Source organism: Hyla sarda, chromosome 9, assembly GCF_029499605.1.
Source record: "Hyla sarda isolate aHylSar1 chromosome 9, aHylSar1.hap1, whole genome shotgun sequence".
Classification (NCBI taxonomy): Eukaryota; Metazoa; Chordata; class Amphibia; order Anura; family Hylidae; genus Hyla; species Hyla sarda.
In genome coordinates, this window is record NC_079197.1 from 144,724,791 (window position 1) to 144,748,839 (window position 24,049).

At 42.5% G+C, this 24,049-nt stretch overlaps 1 protein-coding gene across 1 annotated transcript in view; it reads right to left on the reverse strand.

Annotated features, from left to right (window-relative positions):
• The window catches only part of LOC130290409 (cytochrome P450 2C8-like), a 77,135-nt gene extending 53,583 nt beyond the window's left edge, over positions 1 to 23,552 (reverse strand). Inside the window, exon 1 of the mRNA XM_056538022.1 lies at positions 23,535 to 23,552. The gene's annotated coding sequence lies outside the window, so the exon portion shown is untranslated. The remainder of the gene's footprint in view (positions 1 to 23,534) is intronic.
• Between the last annotated feature and the right edge of the window lie 497 nt (positions 23,553 to 24,049).

Here is a 24,049-nt window from a genome sequence, read left to right on the forward strand (position 1 = left end):
TTATATGGATCAATGCTAGGCTACTGCATAGCATTGATCACTAAGGTCTGTGCTCTGCTGCTGTCTGATGCATATCCCTGCATATATGTTGGGAAGGTGCCGATCGGGCACCAGAGCGGCTATTGTGCATATTGTACACATTTCTTTGAGTAAGAAAGCCACAATACTTATTATGGTTGTAGTTTATTCTCTTATAGGGATCCCCATTTTGCTGGGAATTGTTATACTGATGGAAATAAGACGATCTCACCACTGAAATAAGCTTTAGACAAATGGCATTGTGATTGCTATTGCTAATAAAAAAATAAAAAAATACAGTTTAGCAAAATATTGATACTTTACTTGTTTTAGAATCTTTTTTTTAGTGTTCATTGGTTTTCACCATTTCACTGCTCATTGGAGAAAACATTGGATATTTTTTTTTTTTTTTTACCGATTGTGTCCACAAAGAGGCCAAAATGGATCCACCAGTACTGCTATCACTGCAAATGGTACTAGTGATAGTAATTGCTATTATATTTCTGATGTGATACAAAGAGGTGAGCTTTCATGGTTTGCTCTGTTTTCTTTCCTCCTTTTTCTATAACAATATATGAAACATATGAAATCATTTATAAATAATATTTTTTTCTACAGTGTTTTGGTTCCCCCACTGGAAGGAGAATGGACAGAGAAGGACAAGTTTCCCTTTCGGCAGAGAATATCCAGAAACACCAGGACAAATCATGTTTCCAGTGACCTACATGAGAGGGTGAAGAATTTAGGTCATAACTGACAATATGGTAGTCGAAACAATTACAGCCGGGTCATACGAAGACCAGTTATAAAAATAGACCATCATCTATTATTGCTATTTCTAAAAGTGAAATATATATATATATATATATATCTACTGAATAACGTGTGTGTGTATATTATAGAACGCTGGGCAGACCAGGAGAATGCAGGAAGTTAATATTAGGTTTATTCCCAGCACAACCACAGTTCCAGCAATACCAAGTATCTGGGGGGTGGAGGGCAGCGGCTGATTTGTGATGGGCAGATGGAAATGTCGTGTTCTTAGCGGAACATCAAAAGTTGAGCAAAACCGATGGTACTTTCGTTTTTGTTTTGCTTTTTACCATGAACAGTTTTATACCTTGAAGCACTGTTTCCCTTTCTTCTGAGCTGCTTTTAGATATTCCATATTATATCTGACTGGTTCTATTACTTTATCTAGTACTAGCTGAGTACCCAGCTCTGCCCGATTTTTCCTACCTAATCCTTGTGGGGGAGGAAAAGCAACAAAGGAGGAAGCTTTTATCCTTATATGCTGTCCTCAAATCCTGACCCCATATCCCCTCCTCACATCCCGACCCCAAATCCCCTCTTCATATTCCGACCTCATATCCTATCCTAATATCTCAACCTCATGTCCTGTCCTCATATCCTGTCCTCATATTCCGACCTCATATCCCGTTCTCATATCCCGTCCTTATATTCCGTCCTCATATCCCGTCCTCATATTTTGTCCTCATATCCCTTCCCCACATCGTAACCTCATATCCCGTCCCCATATCCTGTCCTCATATCTGATCTCATATCCCGACCTCATATCCTGTCCCCATATCTGACCTTATAACCTGTCCTCATATCCTGTCCCCAGATCACAACCTCCTATCCCATCCCCATATCCTGACCTCATATCCCATCCCAAAATCCTGTTCTTATATGTTATACCCATTTCAAATCCTCATATCCTGTCCTCAGGTGGGGCTGAGTTGTAATGAATAAATTGTAAACTGAAAATAAAAGGGTTGTGGCTTAAAGAGTGGGCGTGTCTTTGCAAGATGGGGCATGGAATGCGGGGAGGGTGTGGCTTGCCAGCCAGACTGACACATTTACCAGGAGATGCAGAGCGGAGCTTGTGGAGTAAGGTAACAGAAGTCCTATATACTTGCATGGGACTTGAAACTAAAAACCCATCCTTCACATAAGGGGGTAGGTTAGGGGTTAATTTAACTATTATATATTTTTATTTGACATATAAGTAACATGTTACCAAGTATTATCGAAATATCTCCAGCCGTACGGAAGTTATGCTGGAACATTCTTTTCCCAAAAATTTGTATTGGACATTAAACAAAAACTCCGACCCTCGCAAATGGAGGGTAGATTAGGGTTAAAATTTTGCTCCAGAAATATTTTTTGCCCTGGTTTCGCCTTAGATTTTGTGGTGAAATGATTGATTATTACAAAGTCATTACAAAGTAAAATTGGTGGTGCAAAAAACAAGCCCTCATATGGGTCTGTAGGTGGAAAATTGAAAAAAAAAAAGCACACGTGCAGGGGTGGGCCTCCAGCTGCTCCAAAAAGTCCAATTAGAAAATTAAAACTTCACCTTTAATGTAGCATGTTAAAAACAAAGGATATCCATAGTGGAAAATAAAAAGAAGGAAGGGAAACCGACGCGTTTCGAGCCTGTACTGGCTCTTAGTCGTGGCACATAGTATATCGGGCAAGTGCCCCCTTATATAGTGTAACTCCAAATGATCCCAAACGGAAATCCCGGAGGCCCGGGTTCCGGAAGGGTGATGACGTAGGTCAGTGATAAGAACAAGTATAAGACCTGGGCTGGATGGATGATCATATGCTGGGTAAGTGCATAATATTTAACACTATGTGTGCGGAGGCCATATCAAATTCATGAGTACCAACTCCGGCAGCATAGCGTAGCCCGTATATGGGCATAATTACTCAAACCTAGTTTAGGTTGCCAACCGGTTGTACATATGTGGAAAGGTCTTACACGGGACATCAGGATAAACCGCATCCATAAGGCGCGTAGTGTGAATACTCTGTAATATGTGTACACATCATTTGGTCCAGAATTAAAGTCTACGGGTCATACTGTGCCTTTGAGTCTTAAAAAAAGAACATGAGAAACATATATTGTAAAGAAACCGCAACGATAAACGGTTCCCGAAAAAAGGGATAATTATTTCTACTTGGACAGAATATGAAAAACCTGTCATGAGGCTACAAAGGCACAGTACCAATCCCAGTCTGGTAGAAATAGTAATGATGGTATACGTTTCCAGTCCCATATAGCATACATAGTATTGTAGTATGAAAAAGTTAGATCTATACCCAATTATAATAATAACATGTGAACTATGTCCATCATATAACCTACATCAGAATATGGTGTGCCCATATCATAGCTAGAATATGAGAAAAATAGCACCCTCTCTTATGACATGTCACTAATATATATACATCAAGTCATGTTTTGTATTCATGCCGGTGGGGAAGCGAGAATCCAATACAAGGATCCAATATGCCTCACGGGACCTGAGTTTCGCCGTTCTATCTCCTCCCCTCCGGCATGAGAAAACTTTTTCTATTGCTGCAACTTTGAAACCTCTGGAATCGTTCTGGTGTTGCTCTCGGAGATGTCTGGTTAACCCGGATACAGAGCGATTACTAATGAGGGTATTAGTGGTGCACCGAAAATGTTCTGCGATACGTGTTTTTAATTTCCTTGCTGTACTACCTACATATTGTTTCTGGCAGCTGGTACATGTGACCAGGTACACTACATATGTCGAGTTGCAGTTGACTAGTGTTTTAATGGGGTATGTTCGATTTGTAACAGTAGATGAAAAGGTGGATACGTTTGACATGAGGTTGCAACATGTACACCTGGTAGCGTTACATTTGTAGCACCCAGTTGTTGATAACCAAGTCTTAGCGGTCTCTTTAGATGTAAATTCGCTAGGAGAAAGAAGGTCCCTGAGGGATGCTCCTTTCTTTGCTACAAAACGGGTGCCATGTTCCAGAAGGTGGGCAGTGATTTCGTCTTGAGAAAGGACAGGTAAATGTTTTTTCAAAATGTTACATATCCCCTGAAAGTCACTGCTGTATGGTGTGGAAAAAGTGACCATATGTGTTGATTCAGTCTCTGGGGATTGTCTAGTATGTTCTTCTAGATACGTTTCCCTGTCCTTGGAATCTACTATACACTGTGCTCTCTTTAAGATGGATTTCGTATAACCTCTCTTCCTGAGGCGGTTACCAATGTCTCTGCAGCTGGATTCATATGCCAATGTTGTTGAGGAGGCCCTTTTTGCTCTTATTAGTTCTCCAATCGGGAGATTGCGAATGGTGTGTTTAGGATGGTTGCTTGCAGCATGTAAGATGCTGTTTCCAGCAGTAGGTTTTCTGTACATTCTAGTATGCACCAAATTTTTCTCCGCATCTCCTGTTAGAGTAACATCAAGGAAATTAGTTTCTGTGTGGTTTAGTGTATATGTAAATTTCAAATTGTGTGAATTGAGATTAAGATACTCCACAAATGAAACTGCTTCTTCATCCGACCCTCGCCACACTATGAGGAGGTCATCTATATATCTGCCGTACCACCCCACAAGGGGGTGGTAGATGTTATTGGCTGTATACAGATAGACCTCCTCCCAGTGAGCCATGTATAAGTTGGCTAGGGACGGGGAAAATTTGGCTCCCATAGGGCATCCAGTGGTTTGAAAAAAGAATTGTCCATCAAAAGAGAAAAAATTGTGCTTCAGTACAAAAAGTAATACATCAAGTATAAATTGTTTGAGGTCATTGCTATAGTTGGAGTATTTGTTGAGGTGGAATTCTACTGCTGACAAGGCGGACTCGTGGGGTATGCTTGTGTATAGGGCAGTGACATCACATGAAAGCCACTTGTCTTGTTTGTTCCATGTGAGGGATTTAGAGGCTAACAGAAGGGTTTTTGTGTCTCGAATAAATCCCATCGTTCTGGGGACAAGCGGCTGTAAGAGATGATCCAACCATTCGCCCAAATGTTCCTGTAGAGATCCGATACCCGCAACTATTGGGCGGAGCGGGGGAGGAAATATATTCTTATGAGTTTTAGGGAAGCCGTGAAAAATGGGACATATAGGAAAATCCGGTATCATATATTGTTTTTGTTTATTGTCTATAATGCCCATCTGTACCCCTTCCTCCAATAGTTTTTCCAACTTGTTTTTGACCAGTGCAGTGGGATTGGTGGAGATTTTTCTATACGTGGTAGTGTCTTCTAGTTGTTGTAGAATTAGTTTTTTGTATAACATTTTATCCAGGATCACCACTGAACCCCCTTTATCCGCCTGTCGTATAATGATGTTATCATTTTTAACTAATTTATGTAAGTCCAGGTTCTGCATTTTACTAATGTTGGGGGTAGTAGTATCCGGTGATTGGAACAGTGACTTTAAATCCTTTTCCACTCTGGATTGAAAAACGTCCATGGAGTCCGCCCTGGAACCAAATGGATAAAAAAATGGGTTACTGGTATTGAAGCTGTCTTTTGTTTCAGTAATTTCCGGTTCTCCCTGGTTGGTGAGAGGGGGGTCTTGCAGTTCCATGAGTGTGAGTAAGTTAAATTGATCCTGAAAAGAGGATGACAGTTGGAGTGTAACATTGCCTATAGGGTTTAAAGATTTAGTTACAGGCTGTGTGAACTCTTGTGGAATCGAAGGGTCCATTGTCTGATCATTTGAGAAATGTCTCTTCACCGTAAGTGTTCTAATAAATCTGTTTACATCTTTTATAGTTTGATATAGGTCCCCTCTTCTGGTTGGAACAAACGTCAGTCCTTTATTCAGTATAGAAATTTGTTTATTACTTAGTATGGTAGCTGACAAATTGACAACTGAAAATTCTCCACTGCTGGTTGTATTGTTTACGTTTTTCTGCTCCTTGTTCTTGTGCCTGTGTTTCCGCCCTGCTCTTCTAGTGGGTCTATGTGTTTTTCTTTTCCTTTCTTTTTTTGTGTGCCCACTCCTAAAAAAGACGAGGAAGGAAGAGCAGCAGAATTGTGAGAATGACTATGCGTTTTGTTTCTGTGTGTGGCAGCGTTCACATAGTTTTCATTGTCAGAGTAATCTGTACAGTTATCCGTGCTTTCATTGTCAGATGAGCTAAATGTCACATTTTTCACTGTATTGTGGGATTGATGCGTATTTGAATTTTTAAGAATAGACCGGGGATTGGTTCTCTTATTTCTATGCCATGTATAAACCGCATCTTCCGCATAGTCTTTTAAATCTCTTTTAAATTTAGATTTTTTTATATTGGTGATAGTTTCTTCCAATTGTGAAAGATTATTATTCATTTTTTCATGTAATTTATCAAACTCTGACAAATTTTCATATTGTTTTAATGATTCCGTGATTTTACTAATCTCTTCCTCAATAGTGGCAATTTTTGCTTGTTCACGATCGATGATAAGTTTCATTAATTTGAAAGAACATTCATTGAGGATGTCATTCCATTGCATAGTAAATTCATCATCGTATGTGGTGGTAGATTTCTTTCTGATTCGTAATCCACGCGGAATCATTGCGTTTTCTACATATTGTGTTAGTGTGGTGGCGTCCCACCACACTCTTAGTTGTTGTATTTTATGTTTTTCTAATGTCCATATAAGTTGTTTTAGATCCACCGGAAGATCATTAGAAATATTTTTGGAGAAAATATTTGCTACCACATTTTTACGTTGTATATTATTTGAGAGGGACACCTCCTGATATGATTTGGGTTCATCTGGAGTTACTGCAGGATTATCCATGATTGATAGAGAGAAAGTTCAATGAATAATATTTATGATGAAAGACCAATGTTGAATATATTGTAATGCAAGATCCAAGTTAGTGATAAATGGAAACTCCGATAACACAATACCTCATAAAAATATATAAGTCCAATAATAGCAGAAGCAGTGGGAGCACGAAAACATAGCACGGTAAATATGCAAAAAAGAAGAAAAAGCAGGGATTCAGCTCACCACTGTGCGGTATTGGATGCAGGAGCTCCGTAGTTGCAGGAGAGCAAGGCAGGCAGGATGCGGGCCGTGTCCCGGAGAACAATGGAAGAAAAAAAAGCACACGTGCAGGGGTGGGCCTCCAGCTGCTCCAAAAAGTCCAATTAGAAAATTAAAACTTCACCTTTAATGTAGCATGTTAAAAACAAAGGATATCCATAGTGGAAAATAAAAAGAAGGAAGGGAAACCGACGCGTTTCGAGCCTGTACTGGCTCTTAGTCGTGGCACATAGTATATCGGGCAAGTGCCCCCTTATATAGTGTAACTCCAAATGATCCCAAACGGAAATCCCGGAGGCCCGGGTTCCGGAAGGGTGATGACGTAGGTCAGTGATAAGAACAAGTATAAGACCTGGGCTGGATGGATGATCATATGCTGGGTAAGTGCATAATATTTAACACTATGTGTGCGGAGGCCATATCAAATTCATGAGTACCAACTCCGGCAGCATAGCGTAGCCCGTATATGGGCATAATTACTCAAACCTAGTTTAGGTTGCCAACCGGTTGTACATATGTGGAAAGGTCTTACACGGGACATCAGGATAAACCGCATCCATAAGGCGCGTAGTGTGAATACTCTGTAATATGTGTACACATCATTTGGTCCAGAATTAAAGTCTACGGGTCATACTGTGCCTTTGAGTCTTAAAAAAAGAACATGAGAATATATATTGTAAAGAAACCGCAACGATAAACGGTTCCCGAAAAAAGGGATAATTATTTCTACTTGGACAGAATATGAAAAACCTGTCATGAGGCTACAAAGGCACAGTACCAATCCCAGTCTGGTAGAAATAGTAATGATGGTATACGTTTCCAGTCCCATATAGCATACATAGTATTGTAGTATGAAAAAGTTAGATCTATACCCAATTATAATAATAACATGTGAACTATGTCCATCATATAACCTACATCAGAATATGGTGTGCCCATATCATAGCTAGAGTAATTTACATATACACTAAACCACACAGAAACTAATTTCCTTGATGTTACTCTAACAGGAGATGCGGAGAAAAATTTGGTGCATACTAGAATGTACAGAAAACCTACTGCTGGAAACAGCATCTTACATGCTGCAAGCAACCATCCTAAACACACCATTCGCAATCTCCCGATTGGAGAACTAATAAGAGCAAAAAGGGCCTCCTCAACAACATTGGCATATGAATCCAGCTGCAGAGACATTGGTAACCGCCTCAGGAAGAGAGGTTATATGAAATCCATCTTAAAGAGAGCACAGTGTATAGTAGATTCCAAGGACAGGGAAACGTATCTAGAAGAACATACTAGACAATCCCCAGAGACTGAATCAACACATATGGTCACTTTTTCCACACCATACAGCAGTGACTTTCAGGGGATATGTAACATTTTGAAAAAACATTTACCTGTCCTTTCTCAAGACGAAATCACTGCCCACCTTCTGGAACATGGCACCCGTTTTGTAGCAAAGAAAGGAGCATCCCTCAGGGACCTTCTTTCTCCTAGCGAATTTACATCTAAAGAGACCGCTAAGACTTGGTTATCAACAACTGGGTGCTACAAATGTAACGCTACCAGGTGTACATGTTGCAACCTCATGTCAAACGTATCCACCTTTTCATCTACTGTTACAAATCGAACATACCCCATTAAAACACTAGTCAACTGCAACTCGACATATGTAGTGTACCTGGTCACATGTACCAGCTGCCAGAAACAATATGTAGGTAGTACAGCAAGGAAATTAAAAACACGTATCGCAGAACATTTTCGGTGCACCACTAATACCCTCATTAGTAATCGCTCTGTATCCGGGTTAACCAGACATCTCCGAGAGCAACACCAGAACGATTCCAGAGGTTTCAAAGTTGCAGCAATAGAAAAAGTTTTCTCATGCCGGAGGGGAGGAGATAGAACGGCGAAACTCAGGTCCCGTGAGGCATATTGGATCCTTGTATTGGATTCTCGCTTCCCCACCGGCATGAATACAAAACATGACTTGATGTATATATATTAGTGACATGTCATAAGAGAGGGTGCTATTTTTCTCATATTCTAGCTATGATATGGGCACACCATATTCTGATGTAGGTTATATGATGGACATAGTTCACATGTTATTATTATAATTGGGTATAGATCTAACTTTTTCATACTACAATACTATGTATGCTATATGGGACTGGAAACGTATACCATCATTACTATTTCTACCAGACTGGGATTGGTACTGTGCCTTTGTAGCCTCATGACAGGTTTTTCATATTCTGTCCAAGTAGAAATAATTATCCCTTTTTTCGGGAACCGTTTATCGTTGCGGTTTCTTTACAATATATATTCTCATGTTCTTTTTTTAAGACTCAAAGGCACAGTATGACCCGTAGACTTTAATTCTGGACCAAATGATGTGTACACATATTACAGAGTATTCACACTACGCGCCTTATGGATGCGGTTTATCCTGATGTCCCGTGTAAGACCTTTCCACATATGTACAACCGGTTGGCAACCTAAACTAGGTTTGAGTAATTATGCCCATATACGGGCTACGCTATGCTGCCGGAGTTGGTACTCATGAATTTGATATGGCCTCCGCACACATAGTGTTAAATATTATGCACTTACCCAGCATATGATCATCCATCCAGCCCAGGTCTTATACTTGTTCTTATCACTGACCTACGTCATCACCCTTCCGGAACCCGGGCCTCCGGGATTTCCGTTTGGGATCATTTGGAGTTACACTATATAAGGGGGCACTTGCCCGATATACTATGTGCCACGACTAAGAGCCAGTACAGGCTCGAAACGCGTCGGTTTCCCTTCCTTCTTTTTATTTTCCACTATGGATATCCTTTGTTTTTAACATGCTACATTAAAGGTGAAGTTTTAATTTTCTAATTGGACTTTTTGGAGCAGCTGGAGGCCCACCCCTGCACGTGTGCTTTTTTTTCTTCCATTGTTCTCCGGGACACGGCCCGCATCCTGCCTGCCTTGCTCTCCTGCAACTACGGAGCTCCTGCATCCAATACCGCACAGTGGTGAGCTGAATCCCTGCTTTTTCTTCTTTTTTGGTGGAAAATTGAAAGCGTTATGATTTTTAGAAGGTGAGGTAGAAAAAAAATTTAAGTGCCAAAATAAAAAATGGCCCCATCTCTAAGGGGTTAAGTTCAATAAGGTTGTTCAGCTGGTTGTGCAAACCATAGTGACACAGCAGATTTTTATTCCAATATTTGTGCCAGATCCTGCAGACCGGTAGGCCGTGTTGTGGGCAGGAGTGTTCTACATTACTTAGCGGAGGATCCAGTTACCAATGTAATCCGCAGCTTTCACAATATTTACTCTACAGATCATTTTTATCCACAGAGAATAAAGAATATTGTGAGAACTGTGAAATGTCCGTGTCTGAATAATGGAACACAACTTAATGGATATTTATTCCTTACTACACTAATCTGGTACAGGGCGGCCACTAAATAAAAGGTTTATATCAGAATTCTTCTTGTTCTGTGATGAAACCTGAACTAGGAGAGAAGGCGGCAGTCACAGTACAAGATGTATGTATTGTATTTATGGGCTGATGTAACATCGAACATTCTCTTGTCTCTCTTCTGGAATGTTTTAATACCAATACAAAACACATATGAGAACGTAAAGCCAAACATTACAGGGGTTGTCTCACCACAAACACTAAAGAATACAGTCATCCCTCAACTTACAATGGCCTCAACATACAATAGTTTCAACATACAATGGTCTTTTCTGGACCATTGTAACTTGAAACCAGACTCAACATACAATGTGCTGGACAGTTGATTTTGTGGATTTTTTTTTAGGCCAGAGTGGATGTACATCGTGTCTGTTTGATTATTTTTTGTAATGGGGTTTTTCATGAAAAATTTCTTAAGGCTTAGATTCCTAATCAATTTTTCCACGCCTATGTATACTTCAAATTTATTCAATTTGCGTGTTGACGCAAATTTTAGACCTTTGTTGAGTAATGTTTCTTGGGTTGTAATTTAATACTGTTCAGATTTATGATACAGGAATATTCTTTTATGTTGTCTTCCGCTTCTGTAGAGGGCTTGCTCCTAGATTTATTAGTTCCAGTTCTGTTTCTGGTCCTCTTTTTCGGGTTTCTCTTGAATAATATGGGTGATTTTTGGCTGTTGGTTTTAGTGATGGTGGGTAATTGGTATGTCCTTGTTGTTGATGAATTTGTGCTGTTACTTTTATCTCCTTCTTCTTTTGTTATTCCACTGGGTTCTTACTTCAAGACCGGAATACCTATGAGCCACTATCATTGGATCCTACTGAGGAATATACAAAGAAGTTGGAAAAAATGTGTGATATTGCCTTTTTGGACCATATTTTTTATTTTTTTTATAACTGTTTATTTAAAGAATTTTTCGTTTTAACATAAAAGAAAAAAGACAATATAACAAAAGGAAAAGGAGAAAATAAAATAACAGTCATGCTTAATGAGCCTTAAGCATCACAATTCTGCAATATTACGAACAATAACAATGGTCGCATAAATGTTAAGGATGATCCTTGCATTAGGAAAAAATGTGTTTGGACCATATTTTAAACAAAACAGAAAGGGACTTCTTATTAGGCACAGAGAAGAGACTTCCACTATTTTTTATCCTCCCAAAAGTACACAAGAATGCCAAACAACCCCCAGGAAGACCTAAAGTTTCAGGAATTTAATCCCTGACAACAAATCTCTCAGAATATGTAGATAAATTCCTTCAACCTCTGGTCAGACAAATTTCGTCATATTTTAAAGACACAACGGAGATAATCAAAATCGTGGAAAACTTACAATGGGAAAATGATTGGCTTTTATGCACTTTAGAAATAAGCTCATTATATACTTGCATTAATCATCAGCAGGGAATCCAAGCCGCTTTTTACTTTTTAACAAATATAGTGACATTCCACCACTTCAAATAGTTTTTTTTTTAACAGACAGTATGTCTTTTATCCTACAACACAATTATTTCTTTTTTAACCATCAATTTTATCGCCAAAAAAAATGGCACCGCCATGGGGATCAGGTTTGCGCCAAGTTATGCTAATCTGTTTATGAGCTTCTGGGAAAACATCACCATTAGCCCACAACTTGGCGCGGGCCTGGTCCTCTGGCGTAGATGACATTTTTTTGATTTGGAAAGGCACTGAATAAACACTCAATTCTTTTTTAACCACTCTAAATAAATCAGCAATAAAAACAATAAAAAAAGACTGGAGAGGGGGGGAGGGGTGATGGGGGGGGGACACCACATTTCTAAAATGTCAAGAGAAGAAAGTAAGATGATTTATGAACTCAAGACTTTGGCACCTTTTGGTCTAAATGCGAATTTGGAAGTATTCGGCTTTTTAACATAATCAACCTGTAATATTTTTGTAGTAACACAAACTAGTTATATTCACAATTTTTGTATATTTAGACATATTTTATATACATAATTTATTCTCTACTTTTATCATATTTTTATCATTATCAGTTAATATCGATTCCCATTACCCACATATATATTTTTACCCATAAATTATCTTCTTGCTCATTTATGCCTATTTTTATAATGATCTTTTTATCAACATATGTTATTTTTATATATCTCTTCTATTTTATCATTTTATTATTCTATATTACACCTCATCAAACAATTTCTTGCACTTTCACATTTTCAATATATATATACTATAGCAATTCATTTATATTAATTATTTGTAGCTTTTTTATGGAGATGTAACACTCACCTTGTACTGATACATCAATCATGTCTTTCCCGTTCAAAGAATATATCAATTACTCCACAAGAAAAACATTCCTTATTATTTGCAATATTATGCAATGTATGCATACTAATTATCTCAAGTTTATTCCATATACCCCAATAGGGAATTTTCACACAGAAGACACATTGAATATTACTCCCTTACACACCTATCATCCGTTCCGGGTTTTACCTGTGAGCTGCTGCAAGTATTGGCAGATTGTGATCCATTGCGGTTCTTATGTAACGTTCATTAACTAACCTATAAAAAGACCCTATAGCACACCATAAACCACATCACTGAAGAAGAGCCCAGGAGGCTCGAAATGCGTCTGATGACCTGCTAACCTCAGATACACTCCTATCCAGACATAACACTAAGCCCGCCATAGCTTGTGAGACGGACCGTCCATTCATCCAAAGCGCACAAACGCATCATAAAAGAGCGCATCCCACCATGAGCACGCCACTACAGTGGAGCTTGTCTGTCGGCATGAAGACTCCTCCTGACAACACCTGCCCGCTGCTACTACCAGGACATCAGGACATATGCAGTGAGGGATTCCCGGACACCTGAGTGGGTGAGTGAACTTATTTCTTTCATCTAATTGCTGACCGCCGAGTCACGCTACCACCCTCACCCACCTGTGCCAGCTTCACAGCTGTCACGATTCGGCAGGCTGGAGGTGGATCCTCTGTGCCAGAGAGGGATTGGCGTGGACCGTGTCGGTGGACCGGTTCTAAGTTGCTACTGGTTTTCACCAGAGCCCGCCGCAAAGCGGGATAATCTTGCAGCGGCGGTAGCAACCAGGTCGTATCCACCTGCAACGGCTCAACCTCTCTGACTGTTGAGATAGGCGCGGTACAAGGGAGTAGACAAGAGCAAGGTCGGACGTAGCAGAAGGTCAGGGCAGGCAGCAAGGATCGTAGTCAGGGGCAACGGCAGGAGGTCTGGAACACAGGCTAGGAACACACAAGGAAACGCTTTCACTGGCACAATGGCAACAAGATCCGGCAAGGAAGTGCAGGGGAAGTGAGGTATTAATAGGGAAGTGCACAGGTGAAGATACTGATTAAAACCCATGCGCCAATCAGTGGCTCACCGGCCCTTTAAATCGCAAAGACCCGGGGCCGCGCGCACCGGGACAGCACAGACTGGGAACGAGTCTGGTAAGTGGGTCGGGATTCGCATCCCGGCTGGGGACATTATCGCATCGCACCCGGTCAGCAGGTCTGTGAGCGCTCTGGGGAGGAGCGGGGACCCGGAGCGCTCGGCGTAACAGTACCCCCCCCCCTTCGGTCTCCCCCTCTTTTTAGAACCTTAGAATTTGTGGATAAGGTTCTTGTCAAGGATGTTGTCCTCGGGTTCCCATGACCTCTCCTCTGGGCCGCAATTCTCCCAATCTACAAGAATTTTTTTTTTTACCTCTGACCGTCTTGGATGCCAGAATTTCTTTAACCGAGAAGATGTCAGAGGACCCGGAAACAGGAGTAGGGGCAACAACCTTGGGAGAGAAGCGGTTAAGAATGAGTGGTTTAAGGAGAGAGACATGAAAAGCATTAGGAATACGGAGAGAAGGAGGAAGAAGGAGTTTGTAGGAGACAGGGTTGATTTGGCATTTGATTTTAAAAGGACCAAGATAACTTGGTCCCAGTTTATAACTGGGGACACGAAAGCGGACATACTTGGCGGAGAGCCATACTTTGTCTCGGGAGAAAAAACAGGGGGAGTTCTTCTTTTTTTGTCATCATGTTTTTTCATCCGGGATGAGGCCTGTAGGAGACATTTTTGAGTCTCTTTCCAGATGGTGGAAAAGTCCCGAGTCACCTCATCAACAGCGGGCAAACCAGAAGGCATGGGAGTGGGAAGGGGGGGGAAGAGGGTGACGGCCGTACACCACAAAAAAATGGGGATTTAGCGGAAGACTCAGAGACTCTGAAATTGTACGAGAATTCGGCCCATGGTAGAAGATCGGCCCAGTCGTCCTGGCAGGAGGAAACAAAATGTTGCAAATAGTCACCAAGAACCTGATTAATTCTTTCCACTTGCCCATTGGATTGGGGATGATAAGAAGACGAGAAGTTTAATTCGATTTTAAGTTGATTACAGAGGGCCCTCCAGAATTTCGACACAAATTGAACGCCTCTATCCGAGACGATATGCGTAGGAAGCCTGTGAAGGCGAAAAATGTGCACAAAAAATTGTTTCACCAACTGAGGCGCAGAAGGAAGACCTGGAAGAGGGATAAAATGTGCCATCTTGGAGAACCGATCAACGACCACCCAAATAACTGTGTTGCCATGAGATAAAGGTAAATCAGTAATAAAGTCCATACCAATCTGAGACCATGGTCGCTCAGGAACAGGCAGAGGATGGAGGAGACCGGCAGGCTTCTGGCGAGGGGTCTTGTCTCGGGCACAGACTGTACAAGCCCGAACAAAATCAGCAACATCAGCTTCCAGGGTAGGCCACCAATAAAAACGAGAGATGAGCTGGACGGATTTTTTGATGCCAGCATGGCCTGCGAGGTGTGAGGAGTGTCCCCACCTGAGAATCCTGAGGCACTGGCGTGGAGAGACGAAAGTCTTCCCTGAAGGAGTTTGTCTGATGGAAGCTGGAGAAGTGGAGATCAGACCGTCCGGAGGAATAATGTGTTGCGGGGAAGCTTCCATTTCAGAGGCATCCGATGAACGAGAGAGAGCGTCAGCCCTAATGTTCTTGTCAGCGGGGCGAAAATGAATTTCAAAGTTAAAACGGGCAAAGAACAACGACCACCTAGCCTGGCGAGGGTTCAGCCGTTTAGCAGACTGAAGATAAGAGAGATTCTTGTGATCAGTGTATATAATAACTGGGTATTTGGATCCCTCCAGCAGGTGCCTCCATTCCTCAAGCGCCAATTTTATGGCTAGTAGTTCTCGATCACCAATGGAGTAGTTTTTCTCCGCCGGAGAGAAGGTCCTAGAAAAGAAACCACAAGTAACAGCATGTCCGGAAGAATTTTTCTGTAGGAGTACCGCTCCAGCTCCCACCGAGGAGGCGTCTACCTCCAGTGAGAAGGGTTTAGATGGATCAGGTCTGGAGAGTACGGGAGCAGAAGAAAAAGCAGTTTTGAGATGGTTGAACGCCTCTTCCGCTTGAGGAGGCCAGGACTTAGGGTTGACGTTTTTCTTGGTTAGGGCCACAATTGGGGCCACAATAGTGGAAAAATGTGGAATAAATTGTCTGTAATAATTGGCAAACCCCAAGAAACGTTGGATAGCACGGAGTCCGGAGGGGCGTGGCCAATCAAATACGGCTGATAGTTTGTCAGGTTCCATTTGTAGTCCCTGGCCAGAGACTAAGTATCCTAGGAAGGGAAGAGATTGACATTCAAAGAGACATTTTTCCATTTTGGCATATAATTGATTGTCCCGAAGTCTCTGAAGAACCATGCAGACATGCCGGCGGTGTTCTTCTAGGTTAGAAGAAAAAATCTAAATATCGTCCAGGTAGACCACAACACAGGTATATAGAAGATCACGAAAAATTTCATTTACAAAGTCCTGGAAGATGGCAGGGGCGTTGCAAAGCCCAAAAGGCATAACCAGATATTCAAAGTGTCCATCTCTGGTGTTAAACGCGGTCTTCCACTCGTCCCCCTTCCCTGATGCGGATGAGATTATATGCACCTCTTAAGTCCAATTTGGTAAAGATGTTGGCGCCACGTAGGCGGTCAAAGAGTTCCGAGATAAGAGGTAGGGGATAGCGGTTTTTTATAGTGATTTTATTAAGACCGCAGTAATCAATGCAAGGTCGTAAGGAGCCGTCTTTTTTGGAGACGAAGAAAAATCCAGCTCCGGCAGGGGAGGAAGACTTGCGGATAAATCCCCTTTTTAAATTCTCTTTGATGTACTCCGACATGGCTTGTGTTTCCGGAGCGGACAGAAGATAGATTCTGCCCCGGGGTGGAGTAGTACCAGGGAGGAGGTCAATAGGGCAGTCATAAGGCCTGTGAGGAGGCAAAGTCTCTGCTTGTTTTTTGCAAAAAACATCAACATAGTCCAGATAGGCCTTGGGGAGACCTGGTATCAGAGGAGCCATAGGGTTTTGACTGACAGTACTGGGAGCAGACATAAGACAGTTCTTGTGGAAGTAGTACCCCAGTTCTTGATCTCCCCGGTGGTCCAATCGAGGTTGGGGAATGGCGTTGAAGCCAAGGTAGTCCAAGAAGAATTTCCGAAGTGCAGTTAGGGAGGACCAGAAATTCAATCTTTTCGTGATGGGGTCCAATGCACATTAAGAGGGGTTCCGTGCGGTAACGCACAGTACAGTCCAATCTTTCATTATTAACAGAGGCGATGTAGAGGGGTCTGGCGAGACTTTTCACCGGGATGTTGAACCTGTTGACGAAAGAGGCCAAAATAAAATTTCCTGCAGATCCGGAATCCAAGAAGGCCACAGCAGAGAAGGAGAAGGTAGAAGAAGAAATCCGCACAGGCACAGTAAGACGTGGAGAAGCAGAGTTCACACCTAGAGCTTTCTCACCTTTGTGCGGAGTCGGAGTGCGTCTTTCCTGACGTGGAGGTGGGATAGGACAATCCCTCAAGAAGTGTTCGGTACTGGCACAGTACAGGCAAAGGTTCTCAATGTGGCGGCGTGTCCTCTCTTGAGGTGTCAAGCGAAACCGGTCAACTTGCATAGCCTCCACGGCGGAAGGCACAGGAACAGATTGCAGCCGACCAGAGGAGAGAGGAACCGGAGAGAGAAACCGCCTTGTGCGAACAAAGTCCATATTCTGGCGGATCTCCTGACGCCTTTCGGAAAAAACGCATGTCAATGCGGGTGGCCAGATGAATAAGTTCATGCAGGTTAGCAGGGATTTCTCGTGCGGCCAGCACATCTTTGATGTTACTGGATAGGCTTTTTTTGAAGGCCTCGCAGAGGGCCTCGTTATTCCAGGACAATTCGGAGGCAAGAGTACGGAATTGGATGGCGTACTCGCCAACAGAAGAATTACCCTGGACCAGGTTCAGCAGGGCAGTCTCGGCAGAAGAGGCTCGGGCTGGTTCCTCGAAGACACTTCTAATCTCTGTGAAGAAAGAGTGTACAGAGGCAGTGACAGGATCATTGCGGTCCCAGAGCGGTGTGGCCCATGACAGGGCTTTCCCAGACAGAAGGCTGACCATGAAAGCCACCTTTGACCTTTCAGTTGGAAATTGGTCCGACATCATCTCCAAATGCAGGGAACATTGTGAGAGAAAACCACGGCAAAATTTAGAGTCCCCATCAAATTTGTCCGGCAATGATAAACGGAAGTTGGATGCGGCCACTCGCTGCGGAGGAGGTGCAGGAGCTGGCGGAGGAGATGGTTGCTGAAGCTGTGGTAGAAGCTGCTGTAGCATCACGGTCAGTTGAGACAGCTGGTGGCCTTGTTGCCCTATCGGTTGCGACTGCTGGGCGACCACCGTGGTGAGGTCAGCGACAACTGGCAGCGGGACCTCAGCGGGATCCATGGCCGGATCTACTGTCTCGATTTGACAGGCTGGAGGTGGATCGTCTGTGCCAGAGAGGGATTGGCGTGAACTGTGTCGGTGGACCGGTTCTAAGTTGCTACTGGTTTTCACCAGAGCTCGCCGCAAAGCGGGATGGTCTTGCAGCGGCGGTAGCAACCAGGTCGGATCCACCGGCAACGGCTCAACCTCTCTGACTGCTGAGATAGGCGCGGTACAAGGGAGTAGACAAGAGCAAGGTCGGACGTAGCAGAAGGTCAGGGCAGGCAGCAAGGATCGTAGTCAGGGGCAACGGCAGGAGGTCTGGAACACAGGCTAGGAACACACAAGGAAACGCTTTCACTGGCACAATGGCAACAAGATCCGGCAAGGAAGTGCAGGGGATGTGAGGTATTAATAGGGAAGTGCACAGGTGAAGATACTGATTAAAACCCATGCGCCAATCAGTGGCGCACCGGCCCTTTAAATCGCAAAGACCCGGCGCGCGCGCGCCCTAGGGATCGGGGCCGTGCGCGCCGGGACAGCACAGTCGGGGAACGAGTCTGGTAAGCGGGTCGGGATGCGCATCGCGAGCGGGCGCGTCCCGCGTCGCGAATCGCATCCCGGCTGGGGACATTATCGCATCGCACCCGGTCAGCAGGTCTGACCGGGGCGCTGCAAACAGGAGAACGCTGTGAGCGCTCCGGGGAGGAGCGGGGACCCGGAGCGCTCGGCGTAACAACAGCGAGCCGCCGAGCTCCTCTGCATTTTGCGATTGTCCCTTTCATTTGACATCTTCTGGGCAGAATTGCATTGTTTCCAGCGCTCCCGTCCTCGCTGACTGGAACTTTGTATCTCTTGTCCTGCAGCACTACCACTTTGTATCCTCTGCCCTCGTTATCGGTATATACAGGACCAGCATACTAACAGTGGGCTCATCTGTGTGTCGCTCCAGCGCTTCGCTGATACATCGATACAGTGATTTCTAGTGACTGTGCTTGGACCTTTTCTGTATTTGATTATTTCCATCTGCAGGAATATTGGTCCTGCTGGTGGAGTGCAGCAACTTTTGTGCCATTTTCTGTATATTTGATTGTGTGATATTTTATCATTTGCTATCTTTTTGTTTGTATCCCGGAGAGGATTGCCGGCATCCACTCTAGGAGCACTGTTCATCTAATGTTATTATAATAAATTATTTTAGTTAACCCTTATAGCCATCTGCATACTTTCAGCTACTTGCATCACTTGGAACTATACATCTGTTTATATCTACATCACACTCATACTCTTCAACACCTTCACGACACCTTATGTCTTAGAGAACAGCAAATTCTGTTTGAGATATATATATATTTATCTGTGTGTAATTGACCAAAACCTAATAGGAAACTTATTTTATTACTTCGATATAGATATAGATATTTAATAGTATAAATTAACCATCTTGTCCCTAACAAAACCGGAACCAAAAATTTTTTAGAACCATTAAACCACTACATGTGCAAAATTGCAAAAATGGTCCAGTCACTTTGGTCCAAAACACTCTGGTCATTATGAGGTTAATGTAAAACTGGAGAGGCACCGGCAAGTTGTAATGTGTAGCGTGTGCATAGTAGTCCGGTGGGTGGTCCTACGTAGTGATTGATAACCAACTCTTTATGGATACTCACATAGGGTCAGCTGTCAGTCATTTAGTAAGGTCTCCTACTGGGCTCCCATTGGCCTTCTAAGTCCCCTTCCCCCAAGGGGAATACATTCCAAGTAACACTGAGTCCTCTCAATGATAATTAAATGAGAATCTGCTCAATACCTGCTGCTCTATAAAACACCACCCTGTATATAAAACAACATGTTCAGTATGAGAGTCACACCCTCTAGAACGTAGGTAAGGCTAGTGCAATGTCACCTCAGGGCTCTATTTTAAACCATGTCAAATTGAAAATAATGATAATTTAGGGATAATTCTTTTTAATTTATGGTAAGAACCTATTCCAGGAGATTCATTTAATCTTAAAAAAAAAATGTTGTTGCTTGAGAAAATATATGATCAAAGCTGAAACAAATGTAAATGAATATTATTGTTATATTTCATGAGAGATCAGCTCCATGAGACATAAACACACTGGGGGGAATTTATTAAAGGATTTAGACAGTTTTTTCCCATCTAAAATTGTCGCACAGAAAGTCACAGTCTAAATACGTGCAACTTTTTTTGCAACTTTTGCTGTACAGGAATTTTAGTACATGATGCATTCAAGGCTACTTTAGATGGAAAAATGCATTGGTGCTGAATTTATCAATAGCGACTTTACGGCGAAAAGTCGCATCGTGTGAAAGTACACTGAAATGTCAGACCATGCTGGAGAAGGTTTAAATACAGTCTTAACCATAGATCCCGAAGTCTGTGCGCAGAATTTATCAAGAGCCTCTGTAGGTTGGTCTATATTGATATGGGAAATAGACAGCTTTGATAAATCTCCCCCACTATGTCCTAATGTATGGTGACTCTACCAGACTCCAAAATGAAAAGATATTTATAAACACTATTTATAAACACAGCTTTTGAATGCCCCAACGTCAAACATTTACCAGCTCCACGGGAAACTTAGGGTGTGTTCACCAAGCCAATAAAAAAGAAGAAAGTTCAACTCCCACCACTGACTACTGGATCCCAAATGCATCCCAAATATAGGCTGTCTCCCATATATGCTTACTGTGTAACCACGTGTCCCAATATGACCCCAGACATACAATGTGATGGTCTATCTGCGAGACATACTGTGAAAATAAGAGCCAAAAATAGATAAATAAATAGATAAATAAATAATGATTTCTGACTAGGCTCCAAAATAATTTCAGACCCAAAAAGATACCTCAAAATTCACACCCCATTCCAGGCCCTTGAGTAGATGTAGACTCTTGACAGAACCCAACAGTAAGTAAGAGCAACAGAACTGACCCTAAAATTTATGGAGACCCCCAAACCAGACCCCAGACATAATTTAGATCCCCAAACTAGACCAAAAACGTTATTTCAGACCCCAGACCAGAATCCTTCAGTTTCCTCTTCTAGTTTCAGCATAGGATCCTATATACTTTTGCCCCAGAGGTCAAGAGAGCCTCAGCGCATAAAGCTGCACAGGGGCAGTTTAGTTATGAGGATCCACTTCCACCTTAAAAGTAACTTCCTGCTGTCTATATACATGGCTGCCATCAGAAATTTTGGGGCCCGTTATGGAGCTTATCCCCTTAAGGACCAAGCCCATTTTAACCTTAAGGACCAGGCCAATTTTATTTTTGCGTTTTCGTTTTTTCCTCCTCGCCTTCTAAAATTCATAACTCTTTTAAATTTCCATCTACAGACCCATATAAGGGCTTGTTTTTTTGCGTGACCAATTGTACTTTGTAATGAAACCTCTGATTTTACCATAAAATGTATGGCAAATCCTCCCCCAAAAAAATTTAGGGAGGAAATTTTTATGAAAACCACAATTTTGCACATTTTGGAGGGTTTTGTTTTCACACTATACACTTTACGGTAAAATTGACATGTGTTCTTTATTCTGTGGGTCAATATGATTAAAATGATACCCATGGCTAGATACTTTTATACTTTTGTACAGCTTTAAAAAAATCTAAAACTTTTTGTACAAAATCAGTAATCTAAAATCGCCCTTTTTTGACCACCTATAACTTTTTCATTTTCCCGTATATGGGGTGGTATGGGGCTCATTTTTTGCGCCATCATCTGTACTTTTTATCGATACCACAGTTGCATATATAAAACTTTTAGATCATTTGTTATAAAAAAAATTTAAATAAAATGTGACTAAAAAGAAGCATTTACAAAAAAAAATTTTTTTTTTACGTTTATGCCATTCACCGTACAGGATCATTAACATTATATTTTGATAGTTCGGACATTTATGCATGCGGCGATACGAAATATGTTTATAAAAAAACATTTTTACGCTTTTTGGGGTAAAATGGGAAAAACTATTTTTATTGGGGAGGGGATTTTTCACTTTTTTTTTACTTTTTATTTTTACATTTTTCAACTTTTTTATTTTACACTTTTTATGTCCCTATAGGGGACTATCTATAGCAATCCTTTGATTGCTAATACTGTTCAGTGCTATGCATAGGACACAGCACTGATCAGTATTATCGGCGATCTCCTGCTCTGGTCTGCTCGATCTCAGACCAGAGCAGAAAACCGGAGCCAGGTGAGGGGACCTCCGGCCGCCATGCTGGATGATCGGATCGCCACGGCAGGGCTGCGGGTGATCCGATCATCCATTTAAACTACTGCACTGCCACAGATGCCGTGATCTGTGCGATCGCAGATGCCGGCCATTCCCGGCGGGTCCCGGCTGCTGCTAGCAGCCGGAACCTGCCGAGTATGACGCGAGCACCGTTCTGATGCTCGCAGTCATACATAGGACGTAAATGTACGTACTGGTGCGGGAAGTACCGCCAAACCAGGACATACATTTACATCTGTGGTCATTAAGGGGTTAAGGCCACCCCCCCGTGTCTTGCCCCATAGTCAGCCCCCAGGGCCACCCCCAACCCACCTTTTTTTCCTAATGATATATTTCTAATTACTTTATAATGGATTGTAGTGCAGTAATACACTGTGCTGTAAAGTAATTTTACTGCGCCACATTCTGCTATAACGTAACATACCCTATTCTGAATGCTGTGAAACTGCCCTAAAAATTTGTGAGTATTTACACATACCGGGGGGGGGGGGGGGGGGGGGGGATTTATAAAAACCTGTGCAGAGAAAAAATATAGCAGTTGCCCATAGCAACAAATCAGATCACTTCTTTAATTTTTAAGAAAGTCTCTGAAACATGAAAGAAGCGATCTGATTGGCTGCTATGGGCAACTGCACCACTTTTCCTCTGAACAAGTTTTGATAAATCTCCCCCACTGACAATACGGAGGTAGATACCAGAAATCACTCTGCAGACAGTGGCCCTGATTTACTAAGAGTGTTGTGTAGGTTTCTTTGTGGGTTTTAATCCCTACAATTTATTTTCCACGGTATTTACTAAGGTTTCCCACAATTTTCCACTTTCCCTACTCTTTGCTTTTTTTACTCATGCTCTGATCTGAAATCCACCACATTTTCTGTGGAAACCTTAGTAAATATGTTGGGATTTTGTGAAAATGTAGGGAACACGCCCCTTTTCTGTGACCACACCCCCTTTCCACGATGGACACGCCCCTTTTCCGGGTTTTCTTAGCAAAATGGAGAGTTAGTTGGGCTTTTTCATTTCAGGCGCAATTTCAGGCGCAAATTCTGGCGCAGACAGAATTTCAGGCGCAATGCGCCCGAAAATTCTGCACGACCCGACATAACATGTTGGGTTTGCAATAGTAAAGGAGGGCCAGTATATTGGTTACAAGCACATTTAGATACTCACAGGGGACTTCTTCTCTGATCGGAGTCGTTCACGTTTCCTTTTTTTCTTTTTTCACTATCCAGTCCGGGGCATCATGAAGACTTCTCCTACCCAAGGCCCGTCTCCACAGAACCTGCCAGAGCAACCAGACAAACATTTTAGGATCCTTTCTCCTGCACAATTTCCTCTTCTATATAGTTGTAGACCCCCTCTGTGCCCCCATATATAGCTGTACACACCCTCTGTGCCCCATATTTAGTTGTTCACCCATCTTTGCACCATGTTTAGTTATAGGCCCATTATGTGCCCCCACAAATAGTTGTAGGCCCCCTGTGCTCCATAGATAATTGTAGGTCCCACGTGCGTCCAATATATATAGTTGTAGACCCCCTTTGTGCCCCTATGTGTAATGATAGGCCCCCTCTATGACCCCACAGGCAATGATAGGCCCCCTTTTTGTCCCAGAGGTAATGATAGGCCCCTTTTGAGCCCCCTTTTGAGCTCCTCCGGTCCGGGGCCTATGGATCAGAGCAGTG